General features: G+C 46.6%; 1 protein-coding gene across 6 annotated transcripts in view; it reads left to right on the top strand.

The window, feature by feature from the left end:
* The window catches only part of NAV2 (neuron navigator 2), a 399,361-nt gene that overhangs the window by 133,180 nt on the left and 249,369 nt on the right, over window positions 1–16,812 (top strand). The window lies entirely within an intron of this gene.

The raw sequence follows: 16,812 nt of genomic DNA, 5'->3' as shown, positions 1-16,812 counted from the left end.
TTAAATACGACAGTGACAACTTTTTATTTTTGCAGGTTGTTAATTTGCTTTCAGAAACCTAAGAAAAAGGCATAATCTGTTTTTCTCTGACCTTCCCCTACTCCTTTTGAGTTGACACAATTTGACAGTGTCATTCCAGAACATATCAAAGCGATTGGCATTCCTTGGTTTTCCCTTTTAATTTTCCCAAGTGTTTGTTATCCTAATGATTTGGACAGATAACCTCTTCGGTCAAGTTTACTTTTCATGCATAAAAACACATTTTTTATTTTAAAGAGGAGTGTGTGTGTGGTGGGGAGTCCTTCAGTTTACATTCTGAAACAAGTTTCTCTTTTTTTGTCATTTCACTGGAGATTTTGTTTCTTTTTGTTTGATCTAGAAAGCAATCACTCCTTACATAGGAAAGTCCCCATGCAGACATCTCATGGCTGCTTTGACTTTTGGGAAAGCTTGGCTGCTATTTTTGCTCGAGCTACTGCAGCTGTCTAGTGTATTAATAATTGAGAAAATTTGGAAGATAGAAGACTTAATTTAGTGCAAGCATTTTACACATGCAGTCATATCTTTACATGAAAGAGATGCAGGACTTCCCCTTGGGAAAGATACCGGTGCATTTGTCCCAGCCCATTATAATGCGTATGTAGACCTGACATTTGAAGGTAATGAACCTTTTATTCTATTTGGCAGTTTTGTATTTTCTGCACTTTCTGTTGGAGGTGTCAAAGTCCACTTTCAAGATTGTGAAATAATAATGTCACCTCAGATTCTTTGGTGCAAATTTAGTTCAATATGCCAAATGTTATTTATAAATGCTACCAATGGCACCAATGCAATTTTGTGGTTTCTCTAACTCTTTCAGCTGTGAAAGTATTGTTTTCTTTTTTTTTCTTTTCATGGCCTGTGGGTGTTTTTTTTTTTTTTTTTTTAGAACACAGGAATATGAAATCCTATAATTGTCTGTGATAATTAGTTCCAGCTTAGGGGCGGGGAGGCAGACACGGTCTGGTGGCAAACGTAGCAGAGAATAGTTCAGCATACAGGATGTGAATCTAGGAAAATGTGAAAACCTCCGCCACAGCCATTCCATTCTGTAGGAAATGAGAAGGATGATAAAGACAACAGGGCCATTGTTGTTAGCCCTACATCACAAACTGTGACAAATCCATAAGACAGAACCTTACCCAGAGCACACAGGAAGTGCTTCTTAGACAAGCACAAGCATTGTCCCGTCTACTAGGACCCCTGAGCGCGTGTGTGCGTGTGCACCCACGTGCACCTGTACGAGCATATACACGGTTAATGCATTTCTACTCCTGGGAAGCATACTTTGGGAATGTGGCACAGTGGGTGGCACATAGATTCCTAGAAGGTCAGACTCCCAATTAGGCTTTACCGAGGGTAGCCCATGATAGAGATTTGCTGCTGTTTGCTAAAAATTGCCTAGTTGGAGGGGACAGAGGGGAAGGCATGGGGGGAGCACCATGTTGGTAAGAGGAGGATGACACGCAATGAGGCAAGAACTTGGGGAGTGCACCTGTTCAGAGGGTAACTGTCTATCCCTTTAAAATAACCAGCAGAGTTGATGTCCTCGCTCCCTAAGGTAACAGAACCCCTTCGGGAGCCTTGAATGAAGGAACCAGAGTAAAGCAATCCTGTTTTAGAGAAGGAGGAATGGGTGCTGTTCTGGTTTTCAAGGGGTAAGTTCAGTCCATCAGCTAATCTGTGAGTAGGGCCAAGAGCTTTGATTTTTGTGGGGGGGAGGCACAGCCCCCTCACTTCTCCTGACCCACCAGGCTGACCCCCAGTGGCTCAGGTCTCAAATCCCTGCACTCCGTGCTCTGCTTCAAATGTTCTTTCCCAGGAGGATGGAGAAGTGAGAGCAGTTAGCTCTGGCACAGGCACTAGAAAATCCCAAGGGCACTGATGCACAGATACGACGGGTGAGGCGTTGTCATTTTCAGCCTGCGATCGGCAAACATTTGCAGAGTGCTCACTAATGCCGGGCACTGGGGTGGGCCAGGTGAATGCTCAGGTGAACAAGATGTGATCCCTGCCCTCCAGGAACTCTGTGATGAGCGGGCAGGAGACCAGAGAAGAATAGCACAGCGGTTACACAGACATCTGTGCGTAGTGCTGTGGGGGCTCATTCCACCTGAGAACAAGGGATATTTAAGAGTAATTCCTAAGGGTGAGTCTGAAAGGCAAGAGGGTTTGCCATAGGGGAGTGATGGGTGGAAAAGGGTTCACATTCCTGGAGCATCTCTTTACTAAAGCTAGTCCTGGACTCCGCAAAGGCAGGTTTTGCAGCATTTGCTTAGGATCCTCCCGAAGTGCCATGAGCTGTATCTGCTGAGACTCCTTTTCTGCGATAAGGAGTGGGGCATGAAGAGCCCACAGTACAACAGACCCCATAGGCACGGGGGTCTTCAGGTCTGGGACAAGTCTTCTGCACTCTTCATCACTACCCAGGTTGCCACATTTTGGAGAGCAACCCCCTACTGGGCCCTGGAGTGGAAGTGTTTGTTTGTTTGGTTGGTTTTTTTATTTTTTATTTTTATTTATTTATTTATTTATTTATTTATTTATTTATTTATTTATGATAGTCACAGAGAGAGAGAGAGGGGCAGAGATACAGGCAGAGGGAGAAGCAGGCTCCATGCACCGGGAGCCTGACGTGGGATTTGATCCCGGGTCTCTAGGATCGCGCCCTGGGCCAAAGGCAGGCGCCAAACCGCTGCACCACCCAGGGATCCCTGGTTGGTTTTTTTAAAGGAAAATACCCATGGTCATCCAGCCCTACAGAGGGAAGTTCAGTCATGGGATCTGGGAACTGAGACCACATAAGTGAGAAATGATGGTGATTTTATTATTAGCTCTGACTTATCTCTGCTTGGTGCTGCAAGGTTTGTGAGCCCATTCATACTTAGGGGCATATCCCATCCTCCTGATGCTGCTGTGGGCCCACATAACCCGTCCCTCTTTCCCCAAGCAAGTGCCAGGTGGTGGAGGGTGGTCCCAGGGAGAGGTGGAGCAGAACCATTAGCATATACTGTGACCCCCTGATGGCCCTAGGACCGGACTGTGACCATGAGCACAAGGCAGAGAGGCATGGCAGCGACTTTCCTTTCCCTAGCGAGCTGGCCTCAGTTGAAGGAGTCCTTTGGCCAGCTTCAGGCTGCCCTAGACACTTTTGGGGCCCTGGCCTTGGAGAAGGGGCATAGAAACGCTCCCGCCCCCTCTCACCCACCATCCGTCCATCTGGCCCTTTAAATGAGTTTGTGTGTATGCGCGTTAGAGCTGGTTCAGATGTTTTGTCTGTTAGGCATTGCCATGGCAACCCAGGGGCATCTTTCTGGCTTTCAAGTGCTGTGTTCAGCGGAGTTGTGCATTGGTTTGGAAGGAGAAACCTAGCCCGGGGCCTGGCCCTAGGGCACTGCCTCTCCTCTGAACCCCTGGGCTCCGAGACGTTGCCTCACTTTGGAGCCGAAGAATGGCTGCTGCAGGGGCTGGTTTTCTTTTTTGATCATTGTTATCTTACACGGCTTGGCTTTCTGGTGGCCGCTAGGAAGGTGCAAAGTTAGCAAGGCCTGCCGGCCCTTTCAGCGGAAAGCCCCGGGCCTGTTTATCCCTCTGGTCCCTGGTCTCAGGCCCGGGGTCATCTGAGGCCTCCCAGTGCACAGCCACTTCTGAGCTCTCCAAGCGCCCTGCCCTCTTCCCTTGTGCTTGTATTTTTTTTTTTATCTTTTATTTTTTATATTAAAGATTTTATTTATTTATTTTTAGAGAGCAAGAGAACAGGGGGTGGAGTGGGGAGGGGGAGAACCTCAAGCAGACTCCCAGCTGAGCGTGGAGCCCAAGGTGGAGCTCGATCTCACAACCCTGAGATCATGGGCTGAGCTGAAACCAAGAGTCGGATGCTCAACCTACTGAGCCACCCAGGTGCCCCCTTCCTGCAGTGCTTCTAGATTGAGGGCCAGCTGGGCTTGGGAACCATGTAGGCTAAGTTCAATTTCGTTTTCTGCTATCCTGTGGCTGTGAGCTGGTTATTTAACTTTGTGAGGGCTCTATTTCCTGTTCTATAGAGTGGGGTTGATAATACATAGCTCATAAAGTTTTTGTAGTACTAATGAGCCAACGAAAGGGATAAGAATGGATAGTACTGATTACGATGGTAAAGTACAGCTAGGGCCTGTCGAGTGTTTGTGTTGTGCCAGGTGCCAGGCTAAGTGCAGCCCAGCCCTTCCTCTCCTCCCCAGATCATGCACACCCAGAATTTTGCACACAGCCTGAGTAGGTTATGAGTCCCCTGGGGCTTCAGAGACCCAAAGTTCAGCACCCCTGCTGCTTAGGGCACAGCTCTGCCCCCTACCCTGCCCTTCCAGGAGTCCCGAGGGACGTGGGAGCTCCTGAGTTCCCCAAACAATAGGAGTTTGCTTGTAGACGAGAAGGGCTGAGCAGTGATTTTCACACTTAAATTCTATGAGCAGAATCCCTTTTTTTCCCTGCCCTAAAAAATTGCACACGGGGACTGAGGCTTTACAACGTCTCTTTTTTTGTTCCAGATTACTCAACGTAGGAAGCAGACGTGCAGCTCGAACCCAGGCCTGTCTAGTTTAAGAGCCTGTGGTGTTCACTTCTGTGACAGAGAAGGGGTGTAATAAAAATAGTCTCTACCTCCCCAACCCCTGCTCTTGTTTTTCCTTTGTGGATACAGCAGAATCCACAGAAGGGAGGAGACTGAGTATTTCTGGAAAGGGCCTGAGTTGACCTGTTGATGGAACCTCAAGAGCTGAAAAAGGAGTAGGGGGCCCCTAGTGAGAGGCAGCCTCTTGAGATGGCCCTGGACAGCCCTGGTGCCAGGTACCTCCCACTGTGTTCTCCACAGAGCTTCCTGGGCCAAGGAAAGGCCATCTGCAACAGAATCAGGTTTCCAGGCCCAGTGACCTTGAGCCCTCCCAACAGCTGAGAGAGAGCAGGCCACATGCCTCGGGGAGTGCCTGAGATCCTTGGGCAGCTGAGTAGCCTCTTCCCTAGGCCCCTGGGCCTATTTTTATACCACCCTAAGGGCACACACATGTTACAGAACCAAGAAGGAATGAGGAAAAAGTCCACAGGCCACTTAGAATTTAAAGCAAAGTGGAAAGCGTCCAGAGCCGAGATCAGCAGGAAGCATCCACTACTTCCCTCTCAGGGCCACATCCCCTGCGGGATGCTTATGGTTGGGCCCATAGTCTCTTTCAACATGGAGGCAACACCCATGTCTATCTCTCTGCCTCTTTGGCCACACCCCTGTTTAAACTGTTGTGGGCTATACACTTCCCTTTCCATACTCTTGAACACTCACTCAAAGGTCCTTCACAACCCAGTTACCATCATTTCTTGGCCGCTGGGCCACTCTCTACCCCAGGCATACTGGAACATGGGGGACCCCCAAAGAGGCTGTGTACTCCTGTCTCTGTACTTAGCTACATGCTGTCCAGGCTGCCTGGAAGAGCTGATGATTGTCCCACCTGGATAATGTGACCTTTCATCTTCAGGTCAATTGTCATCTCAAGTGGTTGAGATAATTAGGTACCTGTTGTCTTCTGTTTCCCCTGATATTCTGTGTTTGCGTTTCTCATAGCAGTCCCTTGTGGTTGTCTGCTGAACTGTCTTCTTGAGGGAGATGCCATGTCTTTCACCTGAGTATCCTAACATAGGGTATACTTAGATGACTGGCACCTAGTAGGTGTTTAATAAATGTGGGATGGATGGGCAGACGGATGGCTGGAAGGACCAAGAAGGACCAAGAAGGGAGCTGGCCTGGACTTATCCATGTGACTACAGGACTGTAGTATACATCGTCACATCTTATCTATGTCTGTGATTTGGGTACTGGAAGTTCCTTAGCATTTTCCTAGAAGTATCTTTCCTTCTCTTAATTCCTTTTTTTTCTTGGTTTATCCAGAGAACCCTAGTCAGCGTAGTTAATTTTTAGTTTACTGAGTTCTTTAATGTTGCTTGAGATAAGCATTTTTAGGCATCCTTACAACCACCAGAGATTACTGACATTGATAGTAAAAATGGTTAAGTGCTTGGGGCACCTGGATGGCTTGGTCAGTTAAGTGTCCACGTTGGGGTCAGGTCAAGATCTTGGGGTCCTGGGATTGAGCCCCGCATCAGGTTAGCTGTTCAGCGGGGAGTCTGCTTCTCCCTCTCCCTCTGCTTTAACCCCCTGCTCAAGGTCTCTCTCTCTCTCTAAGTAAATCCATAAATAAAAATCTAAAAAAGAAAAAAAAAAGATAAGTGCTTTACATGTTTTAACTCCTTTTATTCTCATAGAAAGAGAAGTAGATCTTGTTCATTCCATTGAATGAATGGTATGGAGACCTTAGAGCCTGATGCCATTTGCTGCGCTCTGCTAGGGGCTAAATATAAGTCATGTTAGAGAATCTCTCCTCTTCCCCTCACGCTGTAGAGCCTGGGGTTATTGCCTTTGTCTCAGACTCAGTCTTACGGAAGAATAGCAAGCACATATCTCATAGACTTATAACCGGGTGATGCTTTAGACACCTGCAATGACAGATTTTTATCTTCATAAAATCCTGGGAGAGCAGTTACCTTTATTTCCATTTCACAGATGAGGAAACAGAGGTTTAGTAATGAGCATGAGGTCAGACAACTAATAAGCGACAAGCTGGGATATGAAGCCTGGCTCTGGAGTCTATTCCCTTAACTGCTAGGCTCCATTATGTATAAGGAAACTAAAGAAGAGAAGAGATGGACTGTGACCTGGAGGTACAAGCATTATATCTGTAATACTGGCCCTTCTACAGGTGTGGGTGGAGCCCGGGGATGAGGCCTTTCTTCCTGGGAAGGAGATTTGGTTTGAGGAAGAAGATGACGATTAGAATCAGCCAGACCTGGGTCTCCCATCCCGGGCCATGTGTGTTGGGCAGGTTACTCAATCTGAGCCTTCCCTCAGTTGTGAGAGGGAGATGATACTGGAAGCTGCCTCCCAGGGTCCCTGCCGGGGACCGGTGAGCGATGGCATAATAAGCACCTGGTATCATACTGGCTCATAGAGAGAGAGCACGTTAGCTGTTCATTCCCTTCTCTGCTTATGAGTCATGTATATCCTAACTATTGTGCATTGAAAGGTTTTTTTCATACTCGAAGTAGGCACCCAATGTGGTAGGCTGAGCAGTGGACCCACCAAAGGTGTCCACATACTAATCTTACAAACTTGTGTGAGTATGTTATCTTATGTAACAAAAGGGCCTGTGCAGGTGTGACTAAATTAAGGGTTTTGAGATAGGAAGCTTATCCTGGATTATCTGGGCAGGCCCAGTGTGATCACCAGAATCCTTCTAAGGGCGACAAGGTGAGTTGAGGACATGTGACTGTGGGAGTGGGAGGCAAGAGATTGGAAGATGCTGTTCTCTGGCTCTGAAGATGTTAGAAGGGGCCGTGAACCAAGGCACGCAGGTGGCCTCTACAAGCTAGAAAAGAGAAGGAAACCGATTCTTCCCTAGAGCCTCCAGAAAGGGTACAGCTGGCCAACTCATTTATTGTAGCTCCCCGAGACTGATTTTCCTCTGGAACTACAAGATAATTTCAGATTGCTTTAAGCCACTACATTTTGGTCACTTGTGACAGCCGAAGTAGGAAACTAATACTCTCTGGGATTCAACCAAAATAATTCTTGCTGCATTAGACAGTAAGCTGTTGGAGTTTCTAGCGGAGGCTCATGCTGCTCCTACAAGCCCCTTGGATTTCGGAGTTGACCAGAAGTTGCTTCCATCATTAGGACACTTGAGAATGAAGTTTGTGCTAAATTCGAAGCAGGCTACTGTAGGGAGGTAGGGGGAGAAGGGAGCCCCACAGTAAGTTTCCAGCACCGTGCAGCCATATCACGGGTCACTTCAGGCACTAAGTTGTCTCGGGAGCCACAGGTGCCAATCACAAGTTGGGCTCCAGGTATTCCTGACCTCTTCGTGAACATACACTGATGAGTAGGGACTGCATTCCCCAACTGGTGCGTGTCTGTCTTGTTACTAATATGTTTAAACAAATATTGAGATATTTATCATATTTTATTAACATCAAAGCTTTGTAATATGTATAGTGTGTGTTTCATTTTTGGGTTCAATAAAAATCTCCGTGTTCCCAGCACCTGGCATGGTGCTAGGTACATTGGAAGTGCTCGGCTCATGTTTCTTAGATGGATGAGCTAAACAATTAATGGCCCAACTGGTCAGGAGCTTTCCCAGAGAGTGAGGGGGATGTTACCCCTCAAATTTTAATACGTCACATATGGGATATGTATTTTGTATTTTTCAACGCTATAAAGAAACTTGAGTGGTCCTCAGCCAAGAAATTCTCTCGAATCTTCTCTCACTATTTTATATTTTAACTGAGTTACAAAGGCATGTCGAAAAGACCCCCTTATAGCAGGTTATTTTTATTGATGAAGGAAGTAGTGTTTGGTTTGGCAAGGCCTCCCGGGGCAGTGCTGCTCGCTTCTGAGTGCACAGGGAAGTCACCTGGAGAGCTTGTCCCAACAGTGCTGGGCCCCACTTCCAGAGCTGCTGATTCAGTAGGCCTGGGGTGGAGCTGGAGTATTTGCATTTTTCACGAGCAAATCTTGGGTGGGGATGCCGATGCTGCTGGTCTGGTGACCACACTCTGTCAAAGGTTGTCTTCAAGCCAAGTACAAAAAGCCTCTTTTGGGCTCTGCCTGTGAAAACATACAGGTAAACATAAATTAGCTGGCAAAGTTGTTTAAAATTTTAAAAATTAACAGGATCTCTGAAGGGTTTATTTAAATTTAAGGATTTTGAATGAGTCGGTTTGCCTTTTTGGGAAGGTTAAGATGCTTTAGACATCCTCCTGCCCGAGAACTGTAGTGAGCTCTGAGTGGATAAGATCTGAATCGTGCACATGGCCATGGTCTTGGAGTCTGCGAATGTGTTCTGTGTCCCTTCTAGCTCACTTAACCTGTGTGACCCGTGTGTTCCTCTATTGAAAAATTGAAGCGATAATCCTTTAGCACATTGTCCTTCGCTGCCTGTATCTCAGTAGACATTAACGTCTTTGAGGGCGATGTTGCATCTGTCGCTGTGCCCATATGGCCTGGCACCTGGTAGATGCTCCGTGCGTATTCACTAAAGAAGCGCTCGGCACACCTGCCTTGGGAGGCACTGGCGGTGCTCAGTAAGGTTAAGGAACTTAGCAAACGTGAGCATAAGCGGAGGGAGAATAGCTACACATCTTCCTGAGCTAAAAGAGAAATCGGATGGTGATTTATAACCACAATGTAGATTGTGGTTTATGGAACAGCCATCTGGGCCTCATGCTTGGATCCACCTCCGTGCATATGTCTTCATGCGGTTCTTATGTTTCAGCCTAGCATCAAAGGGGTGTTTTTGTATGTGTGTTTGTTTGTTGTTGTTGTTGTTGTTGTTGTTTTTTCCCCAGAAGCAGAACAGAGCAAGGACTCCCTCTCTGTACTTGGTTAAAGCCCGGTCATCCTCGAGTTGGGGACTGGTCAGTAGGTACATGCCAGTGTGCTCAACCCCAGCAAGGGGAGGAGGTCGCTTGCCAACAAGCTCAGGTCAGGTCCCAGAAGACCTTTTAAAACTAGAATAAAAACTGAGTCAATGCCAATAGATGAAAATCAATGTACTTCATAAAAATTGATCTTCCAGCTTTTTTTCTTTTCTTTCTTTCTTCTTCTTCCTCTCTCCCTCACTCTCTCTTTCTTCCTTTCTGTCTTCCTTCCTTTCAGAAAAGACTTGATGATCTGTTAGTGCTGGGTTGACACTCCTCAGGCCACAATTGGCTAAAACAGCCAGCAGCCGCCCCCTCGAGGTAGGTGTGGGCTGCATTTGTCCTATTCCTCACCATTCCCTCTGGTCTTACATGCAGCTTTTGTTATTCATTCGTTACATGCAATTGAGGTTTGTGATCCTCAAACTATTGTGTTCTTATGATTGTCATGAACTTCCTCAGGGACCCTAAGCACTGGCCTAGGGGGCTTTGAAAGATCCTTGTTGGGGGAGCATTTTGACTTCAAAATAATGCCCATCATTGTTTATATGAATCATTTCTGCTCCTGAAGATTTCAAACACTAGAAAAGGGCATAAATATCTCTCACAAAACATGTACGGGAGAAAGTGGGAAAAGCCAGCTCCTTCCTCTATGAAGTGTCCTTTGTCCTTTTGATAGGAAGATGGGATTTGGTTTGGAGGGACCCATTATTCACCTGGTCACATGGTCACAGGGTCAGCCTAAGCCCCCAGGGTAGGGGAGGTGACCAAACAGAGTGGTCCAGAACAATAGTGAAGCTCTTGCCATTTGGTGGTTAACGTTCCATGTTTGTAGAGGGCTTCACAGCTTTAAACCTCTTTCCATTAAGTTGTTCCAATTCCACCTCTACCATTTATTTAGTAACTACAGTTTTAGGAGGTCACTTTAGTACCCTGTGCCTCCATTTCCCCATTTGGAAAACAGTGATAGTGTTTACCTCACCTACTGGTGAAAATGAACTGAAATAATAATGTTTGCCAAAGAATTTATCCCAGTGTTTCACGTTTTCTAAACATGTAGGTATTGGTTTCTTGGTACTCTGTAAGGCTTTCGGGAAAGGGATAATTATCCCTATTTCTCTGAAAGGAAAACTGAAGCTTAGGGAAGTCAAGGGCCTTACCCTGGGATAGCCAAGGAGCCGAGAAATCCACAGGCTTCCCCTCTGGTCCTGTGCCATCCCTAATCCCTCTCTCTGGGAGGGTAAAATCTCCTCTTAGTAATGGCTCCAGTCACGATGCAGATGACAACACTTTGACATGAGCTTTATCTGCAGGAGAAGATGGAAGCTGGTGGCAAAAACCTCCTCTTTCTCACACATTTCCTCTGAAGGAGGAGGAAGACGAGAGGAGGAGGACATGCAGCCTGGATTCCCTTCCCTGTTGTGAAGGGTAACTAGCTCCCTTTCCTGGGAGATTCTGAGAGAAATCAGATGGGAATTAAAGCCTTTCCCGGCCCCGTTCTGCTTCTCGAAGGGGATCCTGCAGTGGAAGAAGCTCTAAAGCAAAGTGCCTTTTAAGGGTTAGCCTGCAGCTGGCGTGTTTCTTTTGACTTGATGTTTACCCCCCTGTCTTGTGAGACTCCTTTCAGAGAGACTTGTGGAGATTTTATTCTGAGCTTCAGATGTACTGGTACTTTATTTATGACTAGCTTTAAAGTGCTCCATTTTTATAGTCACCCAACAGTTTAATTTTAACCTTTAGGGGGAGTGTATTTTCCTAATAATATAGAATAGAATTGTATGAAAGACCCAATATTTAACCTTTTTTTTTTACCTCCAAAAATTGCGATCCTACCCGGTTCAATGGAATACTTGACAAGGACAGAAATAGTAACAGAGATTAGCATTATATGACAAGTTAAAAATTGTCCACTGTTTCTTCCCAGGTGCATTAGATATCTTGTAGCCTTGGAAAGCTCAAGGATATCCTGTAATAGAGACCTTCCTTGTCTAGTCTGTTCTCTTCTTCCGGTGGGTTTTGCGTCTCTGACATTCCCTGCCTATGGCAGTAAACAGAGTTGAGAATTATTTTAATTATTCATGGCATTTGTAATTTTGGATAACATGATTTCTGGTAGGCTGGCATGTGGCACTTCGCTTAGGTCACAAATTTTAGAATCTGTAACTATTAATCAAATCTAGGTTCTTGGTATATTTTGTGTACCACTTGCAAAAGCTCCCAAATTATGTGTTAATCATCACCAGGGCGGTCTAGAGTTCAGGCTCCATCTGTAGCCATACCTAGTAGCTTTTTAAAAATTAAAAAAAAAAAAAAAAAAGAAATAGATTGAGGTAATGTATACATACAAAAGGTGCTATAGTAGTGTGCCTGGCATATAATATTATATATATAAAATATATATATAATAATAACCCACTAATTGCTAGCAGCATCTGGACTTGGAGTGGACAGGGAAGGGCAAGTTTTGAATTACATCTCCCGCAGAAAAGAGCACTACAGGGTGATAGATGCAGGCACAGGACGACAGAGCAGATGCCTTCGTCGCAGCCTTCACTGGCGGGAGGGCAAAGTCTTGCAGGATTCTGAGCTGAGTAGTAAGGCACTGTGCTTGGCTTTGCTTTCTTGGCTGGTGGTGCTGCCAGGGTGTGTCTTGCACTTGCGTGCAGGCTATCCTTGGAATTGCAGGGTCGAAACCCACGGACTGACTGCTCACGAGCAACCCAGAAGAACCCTAGCTACGGATCGTGGGGAACTGGCTGCACCGCAGAACTGCCTTCACGGGCTGGTACAAGGGAACCGGCCCCCGCACTGGTGGACAAGTCTGGCTCTTGCCCTTCGTCTGCAAATGATCCCGTTTCCCTATTCGTTTACATGTACTTGCTTTGCAGGTAAAATGATCTATTCTAGTGGCATTTCCAAAACTGAGGATTTGCTGCATTCAAGAAGTATATGAAGGATCTGCTGGTTTGTTCCGTATTATGTTTCTGGTCTGCGTCTTGAAGACTTTGTGGTTGGTTTATGGGTTTAAGGATGTAGATACGACAAAGATAAAAAAAAAAGAACTAGATTAAAAATACTGAGCATAGTGAGTTAGTGTCAGGCTTTCGAGCTGGTGAGTTGAGAGGTGTGAGTTAACCCTTACCACGTTTGTGACCTGCGTGTCGAGTGGGGAGATACTTGCTTCAAGTCTGCTTTTGTGTAAGAGGCGGTGTGCCGCGTGAGGAAGGACCACGCTGGCTTCCCACCTCGCTTTCCCCTTCCCCTAGAGCCGAGAAAGACTGCATGAGAGTAATCGGTCATTATTCATCAAAGAATGGTTGGGGCTACCAAGTTTTAGTTAGTTCCTTGGGTGCAATTCTCTAGCAAGCGTCCACGGCACTGCTCTCCTCTGTTGGTTCAAGAGGCAGCCACACATTTGCGGGACAGAAGTCAGGGCTTCCTTGTTGAAGTTGGCATCCGAGTCAGTACCCTTCTCTGTAGGAAAAGGCAGGGTTTTCTGCAAAAGACCCTTGCTCCTTTTTAAGAAACTATTTGTCTGTTTTCTTTGGGTTTTTTATGTAACTAAGTAAAAGAGATTTTGACCAGAAATCTTTTGGGACAGAAAGTGCTGATTCTAGCAGAGTTGAAGTGAATTAATTCTAGCTCTAAGGAACCCATTCCTAGAGAGGCCGTACTGGTGTCGTGTAATGCAGCGAGCCTCAGGGTGTCTCACAACTCCAACATGATCCCTCACTTGCAGGAGAGGCCGGTGATCGCTCTTATTCTGCGGTTACAGAATTATATGAAGAAGGAGTCTTTTAAAACTCTGGTTGTGTGAAGTTCCAGACCCTTGACCCAGGTCAACCATCTATGCCTCAGTATCTCTGTTGAGATAGGTCTCCACATCCCTATGTTCCAGATGAATTGGAGGCTCGAAGCGGTTACTAATTTTGCTTGGGTCTTGCGGGTAGTCTGTGGGAACCAGAATCCAATAGATGAAAATCAATGTACTTCATAAAAATTGATCTTCCAGCTTTTTTTCTTTTCTTTCTTTCTTCTTCTTCCTCTCTCCCTCACTCTCTCTTTCTTCCTTTCTGCCTTCCTTCCTTTCAGAAAATACCTGATAAGAGGAGTCCAGAGCCCATATTCTTTTGACAGATAACTGTCACCCAGTAATTGTGATAGAATACAGGTACCCGTGGGAGAGGTGACCCATGGGAAGCCAGTAGTGGTCCTTCTGCCCTGGTGTGATTTAGTGTCCTGCCATCTCTTCAAGAGCGGGCTTGCTGAGACATAGGCCCGACGTTAGGTGATGAAGAGCACCCAGAGCCCTGGATAGCCGGGCTTGAGGGGAAAGCCAGGAGCAAATGCAAGGCGGCCCAGGTAAGCTCGTCAAACTCTTTGCCAGGGGCCAACTCCAGACATAGCTTTGGGCATGTCGTGGCCTCAGAAGTATAGCCCAGGGATGTCATGTCAAAAATGGCAACACGGGAACAAACACTGCCAGTTATTGGGCACTTGCGAAGCACCACACATAAAGCATCCTCTCACGTAATGACCACCACCACCCTGTGTGATAGGTGGTGCAGTGCCCGTTCCACAGGTCAGGCCCCTGAGGTAACCTAATGGAGATCATAATTTAGTCAACGGCAGAATCAGGATTGGAACCCGGATTTGTCTGACTCCAAAGCCTGTGTTTGTCCCTGAATGCCACTCCTTAGCCCTAATCTGTTCCCCTGTAGCACTTGTATCCAGCTCCTAACTAGGAGGCCTCAACTTGGAACAGACCCTTTGTGGGGAGCACTAGGAAGCTAGGCAGCATGACTCTGAAACTGTAGTGGGGAAATGATGTTAGCGACGGCATGCTGAAGGGATGCGCACAGGGGCATCCGCTGGGCCTTTCTGACCATGCAGATCCACAGTAGAACTTCCCCATCCTCTCTCCAAGGGGATACTCCACAGAGCTCAACTGTAAAGGGCCCATTATGGGAGCCTCCAGAGTAAGGACTGATTTCTAGAACTTTAGCTACCCCTGTCTTTCCAGATTTCTCTTTGTCTCGAGGGAAAAATTGAGAAGTCAGAATATAATAGGGAAATGAAATATTCTAAGCATTTGGAAGCAAAGTGGAAAAAGATAGTCACTGGAGGAATTTGAGATTCTTGTTTTCAATTTTTTTTCTCCTCTAGCAAGAGGTTTTTTTTTTTATCCATATGGACTTACCCATTTGCTATAGCAGCAGAGAGACTCCTATAAAGTTTTTTTTTTTTAGAACACTTGACAACATCTTGGAAAGCTGAAGTTATAAATATCATATACAATAAGGTGGATAAAGTTGCCAAATCAAAAGAAGAGGCGGGGCAAGGCGTTGAAGCAGCAAGAGAAACAGACACAGGGACCGAAGCCCCATGCAGCCCCTGAGTTCCACATTCTTCAGTTTTCTGTTTCACAGCTGCCACGAAAGCTAAAGCTGATGTGCTGAAGGGCCAAAGATGGGACAGAGGGTCTGGAACCCCTTGTGCTACTGGGCTAGGAGGGCATCGAGCATCAACCAAGCAAGCAGCAACTTACAGGGTTCACAGGGAGAGATGCTCTTAAATAACTCCCCACCTAAGAGAAGTTGATGTGCCACCATATAGATTTCCCTCGTTTCTGGAGTATCTTCTGGGGTGGTTTTTTTTTTTTTTTTTTTTTAGATTTTATTTATTTATTCATGAGAGACACAGATAGAGAGGCAGAGACATAGGCAGAGGGAGGAGAAGCAACCTCCCTCCAGGGAGCCCGATGCAGGACTCCATCCTGGGATTCCAGGATCATGACCTGAGCCAAAGGCAGATGTTCAACCACTGAGCCACCCAGGCATCCCTTGTTTCTGGAGTATCCTAAGATGATGGCCAGGCCCCACCAGCTCAGTTCCATGGGACTGTGTCTCCAGAACCACGCTGTGGCCCATGAGCCATGGGATCATGAGATGATACTGGACTCCAACACTGATAGAGGTGTCCAAAAAAAATAGTCAGCTGGACAAATCCTGCACCAGGTCATGGCCTAGGAACGCAGAGGAAAGAGACAACACAGATGAGACAGGCATTTAGGAGGGCGTTTCTCCAGAGTTCATTTTGCTTTTTGGTTTGGTTTCATGATTGGACTTCTTCCCCTCCCCACCCCTTTTCTATTTTTATTTTTGGAAAGGGGCAGAGGAAGGAGTGAGAAAGGCATGGAGGCCTGTTGGTTAGCAAGCAGACGTTCCTAGTGCATGTGACCACCGATGCTGACCTTCCCTTCCCATCCCTCCCTGTCTCTATGCCCAGCCCAGTGGTCACTGAAGCCCCCACTTCAAGGACCCCTCTTGAGCCATCCCTGACGCAAAATAGCCTGTTCTCAAGCTTTCAGATTGGAAGGGCTTGGCCTGACTTCTGTTGTCCTGGTGATGGTTGGGGAGGTAATACTGTTCCTCCATAAGAACTGTAAGGACCGTTGCCTTTTCTCTGCTGTGAGCTCTTGGATGTGGCCTGGTGTGGCCAGCCCTCTGCTCTTGCTCAGCATCCTATCTCCTAGCTCGTCTTCTCTGCCTGCTGTCCTCCCAGCATTTTGACTCTCTGTTGGTTGCCAGAACGTTGTATGCTACATCCTGCGTGGAATCTTTTAAGCTTTAGGTTTACTAGATTGGGTGTACTTTTTTCTCCCCACTTTCAGTATCCAGCTAACTCTTAGGTCTCAGCTCAAATTCCCCTTCAAGCAACAAATCTTGAGTGTCCAGTGAGGAGTACATAGCTGGGGCTATATCAGTGAATAGGTGAACCAAAAGCCCTGCCTCTTTGAACCAGCATGCTCTCTCTTCCTTAAGAATTTTTTATCCATCCTTAAAAAGAAAAAAAATGGGGGGTGGGGGAAGCCTGGGTGGCTCAGCGGTTGAGCGTCTGTCTTCAGCTCAGGGCGTGACCCCGGGGTCCTGGGATCGAGTCCCACATCAGGCTCCCTGTATGGAGCCTGCTTCTCCCTCTGCCTGTGTCTCTGCCTCGCTCTCTGTGTCTCTCATGAATAAATAAATAAAATCTTTAAAAAAAACCCACGTTTATCCAACCCCCTCCTCCTGCAATCCCCTGGCTAGATCAGGACTAGTACCTGACAGATGTTGTCTGTCCTCCCTTGTGCATTATTGACTTATGCCCAGTCCCCAGTGTTAAACTGTCCCCTTCTGTGAGGTTAGGGATTAAACACCACCGTGTACCCAGCAGGTGCTCAGTTGATATGGGTCAAGGAATGGGTAAAAGAATGAACGAATGATGATTTTTGTTGACAAG

Source organism: Vulpes vulpes, chromosome 11 (genome assembly GCF_048418805.1).
Source record: "Vulpes vulpes isolate BD-2025 chromosome 11, VulVul3, whole genome shotgun sequence".
NCBI classification, from domain to species: domain Eukaryota; kingdom Metazoa; phylum Chordata; class Mammalia; order Carnivora; family Canidae; genus Vulpes; species Vulpes vulpes.
The sequence above is the reverse complement of the archived record's forward strand: the minus strand, read 5'-3'. Positions and strand labels throughout refer to the sequence as shown.